Source organism: Miscanthus floridulus, chromosome 3 (genome assembly GCF_019320115.1).
Source record: "Miscanthus floridulus cultivar M001 chromosome 3, ASM1932011v1, whole genome shotgun sequence".
Lineage (NCBI taxonomy): Eukaryota > Viridiplantae > Streptophyta > Magnoliopsida > Poales > Poaceae > Miscanthus > Miscanthus floridulus.
The window spans coordinates 11,691,684-11,707,561 of record NC_089582.1 but is presented as its reverse complement, the minus strand read 5'-3'; the positions used below and the strand labels follow the sequence as shown (position 1 = coordinate 11,707,561).

General features: G+C 46.6%; 1 pseudogene; it reads right to left on the bottom strand.

Annotated features, from left to right (window-relative positions):
• Window positions 1–1,856: 1,856 nt before the first annotated feature.
• LOC136544972 (putative disease resistance RPP13-like protein 1) lies at window positions 1,857–3,772 on the bottom strand (annotated as a pseudogene).
• Between the last annotated feature and the right edge of the window lie 12,106 nt (window positions 3,773–15,878).

The following is a 15,878-nucleotide window of genomic DNA, read 5'->3' as shown; positions in this document are numbered from 1 at the left end:
TAAAAAAAGGCATGATTTCTAAGTAGTTCATTTCATGAAAAAAATAATTCTAAGTGACCTGCTCGATATCGGCGAGCTCGCGGACGTTTAGGTTGCCGAGGATAGTAACATTTGTAGATGACATTTGTAGGTCTGAAGTTATCAAATATCCATCAAATTATAGCTCAAAAACATGTTTCAATAAATAATCATCCGTACTAGTTGACCTTGCTTACGTGATCAACTCGGCGAGCATTTCTCCACCGGACGGCACCGTACTTGGTCAAGGAAGAGCTCCGATTCTATGAGAAAGGGAACACGGTCTTCCACGACCGTTGCCGCTCTCCCTCGTAGAATCAAAGCTCCTCCTTGACGTCCGTTACCGCTCGGCAGAGAACATGCTCGCCGACCTGAACACGGTCCGCAAGTTCAACTAGTATGGATTTTCTACAATTTTCTAACTATTTTCTAAGTTTTTCATTTCATGGAAAATTTAATTCTAAAAAATAAAATGCATGATTTCTAAGTATTTCATTTCATGGAAAAAATAATTCTAAGTGACCTGCTCGATATCGGCGAGCTCGTGGGCGTTTAGGCTGCCGAGGATAGTAACATTTGTAGATGACATTTGTAGGTCTGAAGTTATCAAATATCCATCAAATTATAGCTCAAAAATATGTTTCAATAAATAACCATCCGTACTAGTTGACCTTGCTTACGTGATCATCTCGGCGAGCATTTCTCCACCGGAGGGCACCATACTTGCCAAGGAAGAGCTCCGATTCTACGAGAAAGGGAACACGGTCTTCCACGACCGTTGCCGCTCTCCCTCGTAGAATCAAAGCTCCTCCTTGACGTCCGTTACCGCTCGGTAGAGAACATGCTTGCCGAGCTGAACACGGTCCGCAAGTTCAACTAGTACGGATTTCCTACAATTTTCTAACAATTTTCTAAGTTTTTTATTTCATGGAAAAATTAATTCTAAGATCACATAAGCCACCGGGGACGAGGATGGCGCGTGCTCCAGCGAGGATGAGCGAGGTGTGATTTTGATGAACTAATTTAACTTTTGTTTATCCAAACATATATGCAAATCATCATGTGATTTTGTGCTAAAAATGACATATAAAATCATAATAAAGTCCAACATATAAAGTTACACATGCATCTACATCGCAAAATGAGATAAGCTACTGATAAAACATAAGAGGATTAAGTTTGTTACCTCCAAAATTGAAGAGCAACACCAATAGAGGGGGAGAGAGCAAGAACAACAGCAAGCTGAAGAACAGAGGCAGTGAGTTTGAATGGAATGGCTCGGGCTCGGGGAGGAAGAAATGAGCTGAATTATAGGCCGGGATGATTAGTCCCGGTTAGGGGTCCAAACCGGGACTAAACATTAATCTTTATTCCCGGGGCATCACCCAAACCGGGACTAAAAGCTTTAGTCCCGGTTGATAATACTAGCCGGGACTAAAGATCCCTGCCCCGCGGACGACCGTTGGGCATGGACCTTTAGTCCCAGGGGCAAAAAATGCCGAGGCTAATGCTAATTTGGGACATCGTTCTAAAGTCTGTTCTCTAGTAGTGGATAGAGGTGCAAAAACCAATACATCAGTATATAATAAGTTTGTCAAAACTAGGTAGACACTACATAGTATCTATGATGCTTATTTTTTAGAAAATGAACAATGTGAAAAAACATGCAAATTAATATAATAATTTTTTATTAGTCATGTATATTAAACAGTAAAATGTTTATGTCTTCTAAAACGCTTGCCCGTACAGGAGGACGGGTTGATGTACTAGTTACACGTAAAATCATACATACAGATACAGATATATTACTGTTGTAAAAGCCATATATAAGGGAAATACTAACAAGGCACGACTTCATTTTTCATACAACGCTTCCTCTTGGCAACTTTTGTTTTTAGCTCTGGGATTTCACTAGCATAAACATAGCTGTAGTAGGGTGGTATCTCAGATTTCCATGCTAGGACCTCAAATTTTCCATGTGGCTTAATGCCTCCATACACAAGATCGTGGAGTTTTGTCTCCGGAACATCATCTTGTGAAGAGCGTTGATGCTCACAATGAACAATGAAATCTTCAGAGCGTACGTGCAGCAATTCTCTCGAGACGTGCAGGCCTATTTTGGTTCATAAGATCGATTGGATGGTCGCCAAATCTGGAGACATGCTTCTGGTAAGACCCTCTCAAGAATGCCAAAACGTTGCACCAGAAGCGGATGTCAATGTTGCCCCTCAGCACAAGAGAAGTGACGTTTGCAGCAATGAGGGAACCATTCAGTGTCCTGGATATCTCCATGGCTATGCCTGTAAGCCTTGGATGTGTGTTGGGATCCAGGCTTCCAAATGTAAGTGTCTTACCAATATGCCTCATGGGATAGATACTTCAGAGTTAGTGCTCTTGTCGTTCCAAACTTTATGATCTTGTCCGACCGACTTGTGACTATGATTTTACTACTGCTATGGACGCTCCATTTAAAAGCGAGAGAATTCCTTATTTGACACTGGAAAAATGAGTCGTTCCTTTCTTGGCCCTGAAATTTTCTTCGTTCCCTATTTGACACTCACTTCAACTTTCATCCCTAATTTGACACTACCTTCAAATCCGTTAGCTAACGGTGTTAACTGGCTGTTAAAAAGACGTTTTTGCCCCTAGAAAAAAAAACGGCGAAGCAAATTTGAGAGGAAAAAAAAAACCTGCGCCCGCCTCTGATGCATGCGCCCAGTTGCAAAAAAAAGGCGCAGGTTTTTTCCTCTCAAATTTGCTTCGCCTTTTTTTTCTAGGGGCAAAAACGTCTTTTTAACAGCCAGTTAACACCGTTAGCTAACGGATTTGACGGTAGTGTCAAATTAGGGATGAAAGTTGAAGTGAGTGTCAAATAGGGAACGAAAAAAATTTCAAGGCCAAGAAAGGAACGACTCATTTTCCCAGTGTCAAATAAGGAATTCTCTCTTTAAAAGCAGAATACAACCTATCCCATGTATCTTCATCGAGATCCCCAATTAACTCAAAAACTAACAGTCTCCTCTCACTATTCGAGTTCGACAAGCTACTTTGATGCTTCATCCCACATCTTTCTTTGAAAAAAGGATACTCACCATCTATAAAATCATGTTTGTGCAGGAAGAAGATTTCCGAGAAATGGTTGCGGATTTTTTCATCCCTACACACATGGGCAACAAGGGTGCTTTTCCCAACTCTTCCAGGACCGACAATCCGTAGGACCGACAATTCTTCAGTACTACCAGACTCACTGTGCAGCAGGAAGTTGATGATGAGTTCTGTCTCCATCTGGCGCCCAAACATGCAGTTGCTCAACAGGAGATGCATGCTGTAAGGCTCACGGCACATGCGGGGATAGCTCTCCAAGAAGAGGATCAGCTCACTGGCATCAAGCACCAGTGAGTCTGGTAGTACTGAAGAAACAGAAGTTTTGCACAGAAATTGCTTTGGAGGAATGCGAAGAGTGACTCACAATGTGATCTTTATCCTTCTCTTTGTTGTGAAATTGGCATCTGTAGGCTTCGATCATGTAATATCCTCGATGCATGGCGTCTCTCAGCATGTCAGGCTGCTGGAGCATAGCTTGGTTTGTGATGCGCCGCCCCATGGCCTCGTCGACAATGACCTGCACTCACAGCAGGACCTTGTCCAGGCGATCCTCAACTTTGAGTGCTGGTGGCTTTGAGAGTTTTCTGAGGACAAAGTTTATGGATCTTGTAGTAAGCTCACCCAGAACTGCAGAAAGGAAAATCTCCATTTGGGGCTCTATCTTGTTAGAGATAAACAGAAGATGGGCAGGACAGCAGGCAGTAAGTTTGATGTTTCTGAAACTCTATGTGTTTCTACGTTTCTTATCAGAACTCCAAGTAGAGCAAAGACATATATTATATATTATATATAAGAACAACAGAGCTCAGGGATAACCTGAGAAGAAGTCAATAGCCGACATTGGGGCTGCTACGAGTTGTCCGAACTTTGGGGCTGCTTCAGCCTCAAACTAAATGTTCTGACTGACATAGTCTCTGTGTCATAGTCAACAACTACTGCCCAACGACCATCATGGGACACTGCGCCATCACCATTTATGATCTACTCCCTCCGTCCCAATTTAAATAAACGTTTAGGATTCAAATGGACAAAATACTGTAGCTGGCAAATTACAATTCTACTCCTCAAAAGTGCAGTTGTTGTCACTGGAACAATGTTGATTGACGCAGCAAGAGAATAAAGTTGTCGGGAACCTAATACCGGGGTACCCAATGAGGTGGAACTAATAACTATCGAACGTTGACACTTCCGGTCAGACAAGAACGCTACTGCGCTTCTTGCCCAAACGATGGAAGATTGGTTCCGCCCCGCCCGACCACCGAGGGCTAGACTCCGCCTCGCCCGACATCCAAAGGGCGGGCTCCGCCTCGTCCGAAGTCCGAGGGCGGGCTCCGCCTCACCAGACGGCTAAGGGCTAGACTCCGCCTTGCCCGACCCCCGAGGGCTAGACTCCGCCTCGCCCGACCCCCGAGGGCTAGACTCCGCCTCGCCCGACCCCGAGGGCTAGACTCCGCCTCGCCCGACCCCCGAGGGCTAGACTCTGCCTCGCCCGACCCCCGAGGGCTAGACTCCGCCTCGCCCGACCCCGAGAGCTAGACTCCGCCTCGCCCGACCCCGAGGGCTAGATTCCGCCTCGCCCGACCCCCGAGGGCTAGGCTCCGCCTCGCTCGATGGCTAATGGCGGGCTCCGCCTCGCCCGACGTCCGAGGGCGGGCTCCGCCTCGCCCGACGGCTAAGGGCTAGACTCTGCCTCGCCCGACGCCCGAGGCGGGCTCCGCCTCGCCCGACGACTGAGGGCTAGCTCCGTCTCGTCCGACGACTGCACCCTGATCCTTCATAAAGACGAGCACAGGGTACGACAGGACATTCGAGTCAACCGCAGTATCGAGGGCCATGCCCCGTACGCCTATGGGAAGGCACCGCCAGGATACGATGGGATGGGCGCTGTAAGCCATTTCCGACCTAACAGTGCCTGAATAGTGTGTAGGCGCCGAATTTTGTCCCACAGTGTTGTGGGCGCCGCCATCAGTCCTTAGACGCAGATACTAACACAAGCATGCGACAACCACTACGATCCAAGGCAGAATTCACATCACCTATAGTGATGGACGTAGGGTCACTTCCCCGCCTACTCCCCGAAGGGTCGTAGCTTGGCCCTCTGACATGCCGCACCATCCGCCGGCAAAGGATGGGATGCACCCACTTGCTGACAGAAGCTAGGGCACGACCCTATAAGGATCAGTGAACATGCCATCTCTGACATGGTCTGCCATGTTAGCAGGGCAGGCACACGGGAAAACGAAGACCCGGCTCCCCCGAAGGACCTTCTCTGCCTTTGGTTTTTTTCTATTTCTCCCATCTGTAACCCCTGCTCCCCCTTGGTCTATAAAAGGGAGGGTAGGGCACCCCACCAAAGGGACCGACTTTTTGAGAGATCAGTTCGACACACAACACATCACTCATACAGCCAAGCAGCGACCGAGCTCTTAGCGTCCTTTCGACCATTCCATCAGAGACTTGGGACATATCCCTCTCTCGATCGTTTGTACCACCTACTATGAACCATTTTCGGTACTAATAACACGAGCAGCAGCAGACTGGACATAGGGACATTCAGCCTGAACCAGTATAAACCTTGTGTCCTTTAGTGCACCATCCGGGCCTAACGCGCAACAATTATAAAATTACTAGCCGGTGTTTGTTCGAAACACCGCCAGTTGGCGCACCAGGTAGGGGCCTTTGCACGTTCAAAATCAAGCCTCGAATGGCTAGCCACGCAATCAGCTAGGTCCCGGGTGCACACGTGCATTTCGATGACCTAGACTTCATCGTCACGGTGGGAGGGGAGTTGGTGTTGGCCCACGCCGCCATCCAGTCTCTCCCCTCCGTCAGCTTCAACTACAGGAGGCTTGAGTGCTAGTCTGGCATCTCCCCTGGACCCTAGCCGTCCAAGGAGGACCCACGCTGCCTCAACCCCTCTCTGGAACACTCTGTATGGAGCGCCCCGACGACGCTTCTGTTCGGTCTCCGCAACGCTGCAGCGACCGTTAGCCACCTTGTGGCACAGCACCCGATACCGCCCCCCGCAAACAACGAGTTCGTGGGGATGATCAAAAGCATCACGGAATCCCTCCATGGCCTTCTCGCAGAGGGACTAGGGTCAGACTCTGGCTCTGACTCCAGCAGGGGGAGCCATCACCCCTCCCGGGAATGTTTCATGGCGGGTACCCCCGAGGGACACGTCGAGAGTGTCTCCGCGGATGACGCTACCCCGGCAGACAACCTCGGCGATGGAACTAAAGGGGGGATAGCAGCCCCACCTCACGTAGGGGTGGAGTAGCTAAGAGCCCAAAAGCGGAAGATAGACGAAGCCGGACAACAGCTTGTTCGGGAGTACGCGGAGGTCGATCGGGAGATCGAGCGCCGCGGATAATGGGAACGGGGATCCTGATCTTCCATCAGGTAGAGGTAACTATCGTTGTGGCAGAGAATGACACACCGATCCGGCTTCAGATCGAAAGATCGAACCCTGCAATCTTAGCACCACAACTCCTCTGGTTATCAACCAAGACACGGATCCGGTTGACCTCACCAAGAAGGCTAATCCCTGCCTACGCAACGAAGAACACAAGCAAGAACAAGAAAGAAAGCAACCAAATTGCAGATGAATGATTAATCTCACGAAGTTGGGGTCTCACAAACCGATGAATGGCGAAACTGTTCTTGATAGATTAATCTAAGCAAAACCCAAAACCTAATAGCGGCGGTGGCATGTGATTATAAAGGTCTTAGGGTCGTCGCCTACCCTGGACATGCCCCCTAATGGGCCCAAACACGATACACGGTCCAATGGACCAAAAGACGGTGTCGTAGCACCCTGGCAGATTCTGAACGCTGACTTGTTTCGATGATTTCCATTGATTCTGAAGGGCTTTTGACGTGAGACTACTTGTATTGGCTTCCTTATCAAATTAGCTTTCCAACCATATGTGGATCGTTGAAAACGGAGTCCAGATGCGTCCTGGGTGATTAGTTTAAGGCAGACTGGTCCTGGAGGCCGAGGCAGACTCGAAATCATGTTGGATCGGGCCTCCGGTTTCTGTTGGACGTCCTTGCTGGTCATCATCGCCTCCACCATGTCCTCTAAGTCCCTCATGGCCCTCTCCAATGTTCCTAAGCAGGATAACATCATTAGGTAGTAGTCTATTCTCAAAAGTATGAAAAGGATCGCTTAAGAACGAGCTCACCTCTAAATTGAGTTGACGCATTCGAGCCCGGGTCATTGGACCTTGCATGACGGTTGGAGGATCAGCGGGTACATCTAAAGGAGTGATGTCCTCATCATCCTTCCCCTCTTGAAATTGAGTTGTCCTTGACTCAAGCTCATCTTCTTCTCCCAAATAAGGCTTCAGATCTGCAATGTTAAAGGTGGGACTAACCCCGAACTCGGGTGGCAACTCAAGTTTGTAGGCATTATCATTTATTTTCTCAATTATCTTATAAGGACCAGCTGCTCTTGGTATTAATTTAGACTTACGCAGCTCAGGAAATCTATCTTTTCTCAAATATAACCAAACTAAATCACTCGGTTCAAGTTTAACTTCTTTTCTACCTTTACTACCAGCAATTCTATACTTTTCATTCATTCTTTCAATATTTGCTTTAGTTGTTTCGTGCAACTTACGAATGAATTCAGCACGCTCTCTAGCATCACTATGTGTTCTCTCAATGGTAGGTAAAGGCAAAAGATCAATAGGAGCGCGAGGGTTAAAACCATACACTACTTGAAAAGGACTTACCTTGGTGGTGGAATGTTCTGCCCTGTTATATGCAAACTTCACATGCGGCAAACACTCTTTCCACATTTTTAAATTGCGCTTCAAAATTGCTCTCAACATGGTGGACAATGTTCGATTCACCACCTCAGTTTGCCCATCCGTTTGGGGATGACATGTTGTAGAAAACAGCAGCTTGGTCCCCAATTTATTCCACAAAGTGTGCTAGAAATGACTCAAGAATTTTGCATCGCGGTCTGAAACAATAGTAGAAGGCATACCATGCAAGCGAACGATTTCTTAAAAGAAAATGTCAGCAATATGAACAGCATCGTCGCTCTTATGACAAGGAAAAAAATGTGCCATCTTAGAAAAACGATCAACCACCACAAAAATAATATCCCTCCCCCTCTTAGTCCTTGGCAAACCCAACACAAAATCCATAGATATATCGGCCCAAGGAGTAGAAGGAACAGGAAGAGGCATATACAAACCATGTGGGTTCAACAGCGACTTAGCTTTTTGACATGTGTGCACCGAGCCACGTACCGTTCTACATCTCGCTTCATCCTAGGCCAAAAGAAATGTGTGGACAGCACCTCCTCTGTCTTCTTAGCTCCAAAATGTCCCATCAATCCGCCTCTATGTGCCACCTACAACAACAAAAGATGAACGGAGCCAACTGAAATGCATAGGCGGTTAGCTCTAAACAAAAATCCATCATTGATCATAAACTTATTCTATGTACGTCCCTCTCTACAATTTAGCAATACGTCCTTAAAATCAGGATCAAGCGCATATTGTTCTTTTACTGATTCAAGCCCAAAAATCCGATAATCAAGTTGGGACAGCAATGTATATCGTCTAGACAAAGCATCAGCAATCACATTATCCATCTCTTTCTTGTGTTTGATAATATAAGGAAAAGATTCAATAAATTCAACCCATTTAGCATGCTTATGATTCAGATTATGTTGAGAGCGAAGATACTTAAGTGATTCATGATCAGAATGAATAACAAATTCTTTAGACCACAAATAATGACGCCACGTCTCTAAAGAACGGACAAGTGCATACAATTCCTTATCATACGTGGAATAATTCAGAACAGGACCATGCAATTTCTCACTAAAGTAAGCAATGGGTTTACCATCTTGTATCAAAACACCCACAATGCCAACTCCACTAGCATCACATTCTAGCTCTAAAGTCTTACCAAAATTTGGAAGTTGCAGCAATGGTGCGTGTGTGAGCTTGTCCTTCAAAGTGTCAAAGGACTCCTCATGTGCCTTTCCCCAATGGAACACCACCCCTTTCTTCGTCAACTCATGCAACGGGACAGCAAAGGTGCTAAAATCTTTGACGAAGCGGCGGTAGAATCCTGCAAGACCAAGAAAACTCCTCACTTGTGTGACGGTTTGGGGAACCGGCCAGCTCTTTATGTCTTCAATTTTCATCTCGTCCACCTCAATTCCCTGTGGAGTTACAACATAGCCAAGAAAAGAAACTCGATCCGTGCAAAAGATGAACTTCTCAAGGTTACCAAATAAACGTGCATCGCAAAAAGCATTAAAAACAACACGTAAGAGATCCATATGTTCATCAAAAGACTTGATGTAAATCAAAATATCATCAAAGTAAACTACCACAAAATGAAAGTGCTAGGTGCATTGGTCAAACCAAAAGGCATTACTAACCACTCATACAACCCAAATTTGATTTTAAACGTGGTTTTCCATATAACTCCAAGTTTCATTCTAATTTGGTGGTAGCCACTTCTCAAGTCAATCTTGGTGAAAATTATAGAACCACACAACTCATCAAGCATGTCTTCTAGCCTAGGAATAGGATGACGATACCGAATAGTAATATTATTGATGGCTCTACAATCAACGCACATACGCCAAGTTCCATCTTTCTTATGAACCAAAAGTACAGGAACAACACAAGGACTAAGGCTTTCACTTACATACCTACGGTCCAAAAGGTCTTGGAATTGCCGCTGAATTTCCTTACTCTATTCGGGATTGGTTCAATAGGCAGCTCGGTTGGGCAAGGTTGCTCCCGGAATCAAATCGATTTGATGCTCTATCCCTCTCATAGGTGGCAGTCCCGGGGGTATCTTAGCTAGAAAAATATCCTCGTACTCCTGCAAAAGGTTAGTGATAATAGGAGGCACCAAGCTAACAATATCATCAAGCGAAAACATAGCTCGTTTGCATACCAAAGCATAGCAAATATCATCATCAGAAATTTCAACAAAGTCATATTTTATTGCAAGCATAACATCACCCTTCAATTTAATTCCCTCATCCTTAGAATTTGATGTAGACTTAACCTTTTTCGGTGGGAGAATAGAATTAGCAATTTGCTGAGTTTCAGATTGAACATCATTCAAACTAGCAGCGCGTTCTCTATCAGCTTGTACAATTTGAGCAGGGGTCAAAGGTACCAAAGTAATTTTCTTTCCTTTATGCACAAAAGTGTATTTATTACTTCTACCATGGTGTGTAGCATCATTATCATGTTCCCAAGAACGACCCAATAAGAGTGAACATGCTTGCATAGGTACCACATCACAATCAACAGAATTAGCATAAGAACCAATAGAAAATGAAACTATGCAAGTTTGTGTTACCTTTGCTTTTCCAGAATCATTTAGCCACTGAATATGGTATGGACATGCGTGTGGGCATGTGGTCAAGCCAAGCTTCTTGACCAATTCAGAACTCACCAAATTATTGCAGCTACCTCCATCAATAATGACACGTGCTTGATGGTTGCTGATGACGAAGAAAATCTGGAACAAGTTATGGCGTTGGAGCTTTTCAGGTTGCTGGACTTGTGAGCTGAGCACCTGCTGTACAATGATTCTCCTATAGGCTGTCGTGGCCTCGTCACCAAGGACTTCGCCGTCCTCCTCATCTGCATCTTGGTCTTCTTCATCCTCAATGTCAGAGGTGCTGATGTAACCATCTTCTGTAGCAATATATGCCCACTAACTTGGGCAGTCCTTCTGCACATGGCCAATGCCATGGCAGCGGTGGCACTAAATGCCCAAAGTGCATCCCGTCGATGCAACGGATGAGGCACTCTTGGTAGGCACCTGCAAAGAATTTTTACCTGAATCTGATGGTCGTGCGGGAGGTGCCTTAGGTGTAGCGGAAACTCTAGAGGTTGTTGGTCATTTGCTCGCTGGTGGTTGTGGCCGAAAAGTGGTTGGCTTAGTCAGCCCTAAAGATGGTGTCGATCATGGTGTGTATGTGGTGTTGACCTTGCCCTTGCTCTGTTGTTCACACCCCTGCAATTCCTTTTCTACAAGCATAGCAAACTGAAACAACTGGTTGACAGTGTTAAATTCTTTATAATCAACAATGTCCTAAATCTCACACCTCAAACCCGAATAAAAACGACAAATAGAATCTCTGTTCCCCTCGACAACACAACACATCAATCCCTTTTGGAGCTCACCATAGTAATCCTGTACAGATTTATCTCCTTATTCGAAACACATCAATTTCTTACGCAAGTCTCTATGATAAGAAGGAGGTATAAAGCGATCATGCATAGCTACCTTAAGTTCTTCCCATGAACCAGGTAAAGCATCCTGTGCAGCTAGCCCATTCCACCAAATAATGGCAAAATCCTTAAACTTACTAGTAGCTTGTCGAACTCTATGATGCTCAGGCATAAGGTGGGTGCTAAACTTTTGTTCTACTATCATCTCCCAATCAAGATATCCCTCAGCATCATAATGACCCGAAAAAGATGGTATTGTGAACTTAATCTTAGCATAAGGATCATCGGGCACACGGTGATTATTACCTTGATGGTGGTGGACACCACCTATACCTATCATGTTGCGGCAAAGATGTCATCGTAATCTTGCTTGTCGAAAGGCTGCTCGATCTATGTTCCCACTGGCATCATGCATCGTGTCTTCTAGCAAGAGACCATCGGTGTTGCTGCCAGAGATGTCGTTATTGCCTACCACAAAGGTTTCCAACTCAGTAACCTTGTCGGTTAGCATGGAAATTTGTTTGTCCAATCTCTCCATGCTGTTGCCAATGTTGAGTTCAATAAGTGCATCAGTGACGGCCTTCCTAACGGCCTCATTCATTCTTTTCTGGGCATCCTCTACAATAGCTTGCAGTTGCTCTTGGCTGACACACTCGTTGAAACCCTTAGGATTGTTATCTCCAGTCTGATCATCTCCTACCATTGTAAACACAACAACAGGAACAAATGGTGAAAGTTATCCCTACCAAATGACTACGTGGTTGCAGTTGCAGTGGTGTCACTTTTCACAGCAAGTGGAAGCGTCTTACCAAGCTCTTACAAAGTTCTTACCAACACAAGCAGTGGGCGGTATAACCGGCGGCTTGTTCATGATACCTATGAGAGGCAGTGGTACCGAGATTGCAAGGCCCTTTTCTGTACTGAGCTAAAGAGTTTGTGGAGCTTGGAAGGCACACAAAGAATAATATGTATATCTGGCACACAAGTTAGTAACAAAAAGTAATGTTGAATTATAGTCTAGAGTACTTGTTCTCGTTGCTGGTCTACCAGGTGTGTGACAAATAAGTATGGTGGATAGCAAGGTGACAGGTGTGTGAAAAACAAGTATGGTGGATAGCAACAGCAACACAAATAAGGAACAAGACAGCACACGCTAACACAGCTCACTTTGGCCTTCTCTATGTGCTCCTCTAGATATTGTTCCTCTTTTGCCCCTCTTTTTTCTATTTTTGGGTTGTCGTTGTTTTTTGGGAAATTTTGACTTTTTATTTTTATTTTTTGATATTTGTCCTTCACTTAGGAGTACAAAATAAGTAACCACAGAAAATATGAGCCTAAACAAGTGAAAGACGTGGCCTGTGGAAATTTCAGAAGACGTGCTCAAAAACGATAAAAAGCTTGTGACCACGAAAAGAGGATCTTGTGACTAGTTTTTGACCAAAATAAAAATCTCCTACCCCGATTCCACAGGGGATGGACAGATCCAAAAAAAATTTCTGATCGATTTTGATATATGGAACGTCGAAATCCGAGTTCGTATGCGAAAACTAGACCAGTTTTAAGATTTGGCTCCGAATTAGAGGACAAAACGGGAACAATGTGCGTAAAATTGGTCACCGAAGCAAAGATTTGATGGAAACGATGGGGGAAACACACAAACTGGACTCTAACACGACCTAACCAGCAACAAGACCTCGACCAGGACACAAACTCAACACGACGGACTCTGAAACTAAAATATGCAAAGGCTATGGCGTGGAAGGTTCTAGGACAGGAAAAAAACAAGTATGGCACTGGACTATGGGACGAATACGAAACACACAAAACTAGGGGATAAATGTGAACCTGATCGTATACCTTAGCTCTGATTATCACTTAATGGGAGCGGGGATCCCGATCTTCCGTCAGGTAGAGGTAACTATCGTTGTGGCGGAGAATGACACACCGATCCGGCTTCAGATCAAAAGATCGAACCCTGCAATCTTAGCACCACAACTTCTCTAGTTATCAACCAAGACATAGATCTGATTGACCTCACCAAGAAGGCTAATCCCTGCCTACGCAACGAAGAACACAAGCAAGAACAAGAAAGAAAGCAACCAAATTGCAGTAGCAGACTGGACGTAGGGACATTCAGCCCGAACCAGTATAAACCTTGTGTCCTTTAGTGCACCATCCGGGCCTAATGCGCAATAATTGTAAATTTACTAGTCGGTGTTTGTTCGAAACACCGCTAGTTGGCGCACCAGGTAGGGGCCTTTGCACGTTCAAAATCAAGCCTCGAATGGCTAGCCACGCAATCAGCTAGGTCCCGGGCCCACACGTGCATTTCGATAACCTAGACTTCATCGTCATGGTGGGAGGGGAGTTGGTGTTGGCCCACGCTGCCATCCGGTCTCTCCCCTCTGTCAGCTTCAACTACGGGAGGCTTGAGTGCTAGTTCGGCGTCTCCCCTGGACCCTAGCCGTCCAGGGAGGACCCACGCCGCCTCAACCCCTCTCCGGAACACTCTGCATGGAGCGCCCCGACAACGCTTCTGTTTGGTTTCCGCAACGCCGCGGCGACCGTTAGCCACCTTGTGGCACAGCACCCGATCCTGCCCTCCGCAAACAATGAGTTCGTGGGGATGATCGAAAGCATCGCGGAATCCCTCCACAGCCTTCTCGCGGAGGGACCAGGGTCAGACTCTGGCTCTGACTCTAGTAGGGGGAGCCATCACCCCTCCTGGGAATGTTTCATGGCGGGTACCCCCGAGGGACACGTCGAGAGCGTCTCCGCAGATGACACTACCCCAGCAGGCAACCTCGGCGATGGAACCAAAGGGGGGATAGCAGCCCCACCTCACGTAGGGGTGGAGCAGCTAAGAGCCTAAAAGCAGGAGATAGACGAAGCCGGACAACAGCTTGTTCGGGAGTACGCGGAGGTCGATCGGGAGATCGAGCGCCGCGGATAATGGGAACGTGGATCCTAATCTTCTATCAGGTAGAGGTAACTATCGTCGTGGCGGAGAATGACACACCGATCTGGCTTCAGATCAAAAGATCGAACCCTGCAATCTTAGCACCACATCAGATCGAAAGATCGAACCCTGCAATCTTAGCACCGCAACTCCTCTGGTTATCAACCAAGACACGGATCCGGTTGACCTCGCCAAGAAGGCTAATCCCTGCCTACGCAACGAAGAACACAAGCAAGAACAAGAAAGAAAGCAACCAAATTGCAGATGAATGATTAATCTCACGAAGTTGGGGTCTCACAAACCGATGAATGGCGAAATTGTTCTTGATAGATTAATCTAAGCAAAACCCAAAACCTAATAGCGGCGGTGGCATGTGATTATAAAGGTCTTAGGGTCGTCGCCTACCCTGGACATGCCCCCTAATTGGCCCAAACACGATACACGGTCCAATGGACCAAAAGACGGTGTCACAGCAACCTGGCAGATTCTGGACGCTGACTTGTTTTGATGATTTCTGTTGATTCTAAAGGTATTTTGATGTGAGACTACTTGTATTGGCTTCCTTATCAAATTATCTTTCCAACCATATGTGGATCGTCAAAAACGGAGTCCGGATGCGTCCTGGGTGACCAGTTTAAGGCAGACTGGTCCTGGAGGCCGAGGCAGACTCGAAATCATGTTGGATCGGGCCTCCGGTTTCTGTTGGACGTCCTTGCTGGTCAACGTCGTCTCCACCACGTCCTCTAAGTCCCTCATGACCCTCTCCAATGTTCCTAAGCATGATAAAATCATTAGGTAGTAGTTGATTCTCAAAAGTATAAAAAGGATCGCTTAAGAACGAGTTCACCTCTAAATTGAGTTGACGCATTCGAGCCCGGGTCATTGGACCTTGCATGACAGTTGGAGGATCAGCGGTTACATCCAAAGGAGTGATGTCCTCATCAGCGGAGATGATGAGCGTGCACGTGCCGTGGCCTGTGACGTGAACCGAAGGATCATCGCCGACGATGAAACCCTTCCTCACTTCGCTCGGGCAAGCCAGAACATCACCGTCGTAACGACTTTGCTCCATGGCCTTCCAGAGGCCGCAACACCTGAGCATCGTCGGGCCCACCACGAAATTCATACGCAACACCCGAGCAACAGGCAGAAAGCTCGTTATCTCAGCGACGCGAGCTCAACACCAGCCAGCGTACGCCCTTGATGCATCCCGCCAGGGACGCATCAGTCCACCAAGCATCACAAGGCGATGGGAAGCACGCTGCAATTCCGGTACATCAACGTCTCGACCACAACCGTGACGCACGTAGCACCATCGACGCCCACAGACGTACCTTTAGCGACCCAAGGGAAGGAGCCTATCGTGGCTATCATCCTTGATGTGGTGGACGCTACGATAGCAGCGAGAACCAGAGCCCGAGCCCTGGCCTCCTAGGGCCTTAGGCCTTCAGCCGGCACATCCTCAACGCTGCATTCCCACCAAGGTATTGACCACCTACCAATATCCCTAAATACTCTGGGGAGGCAAACCCCGGACTTTGGCTTGAAGACTATCGGCTTGC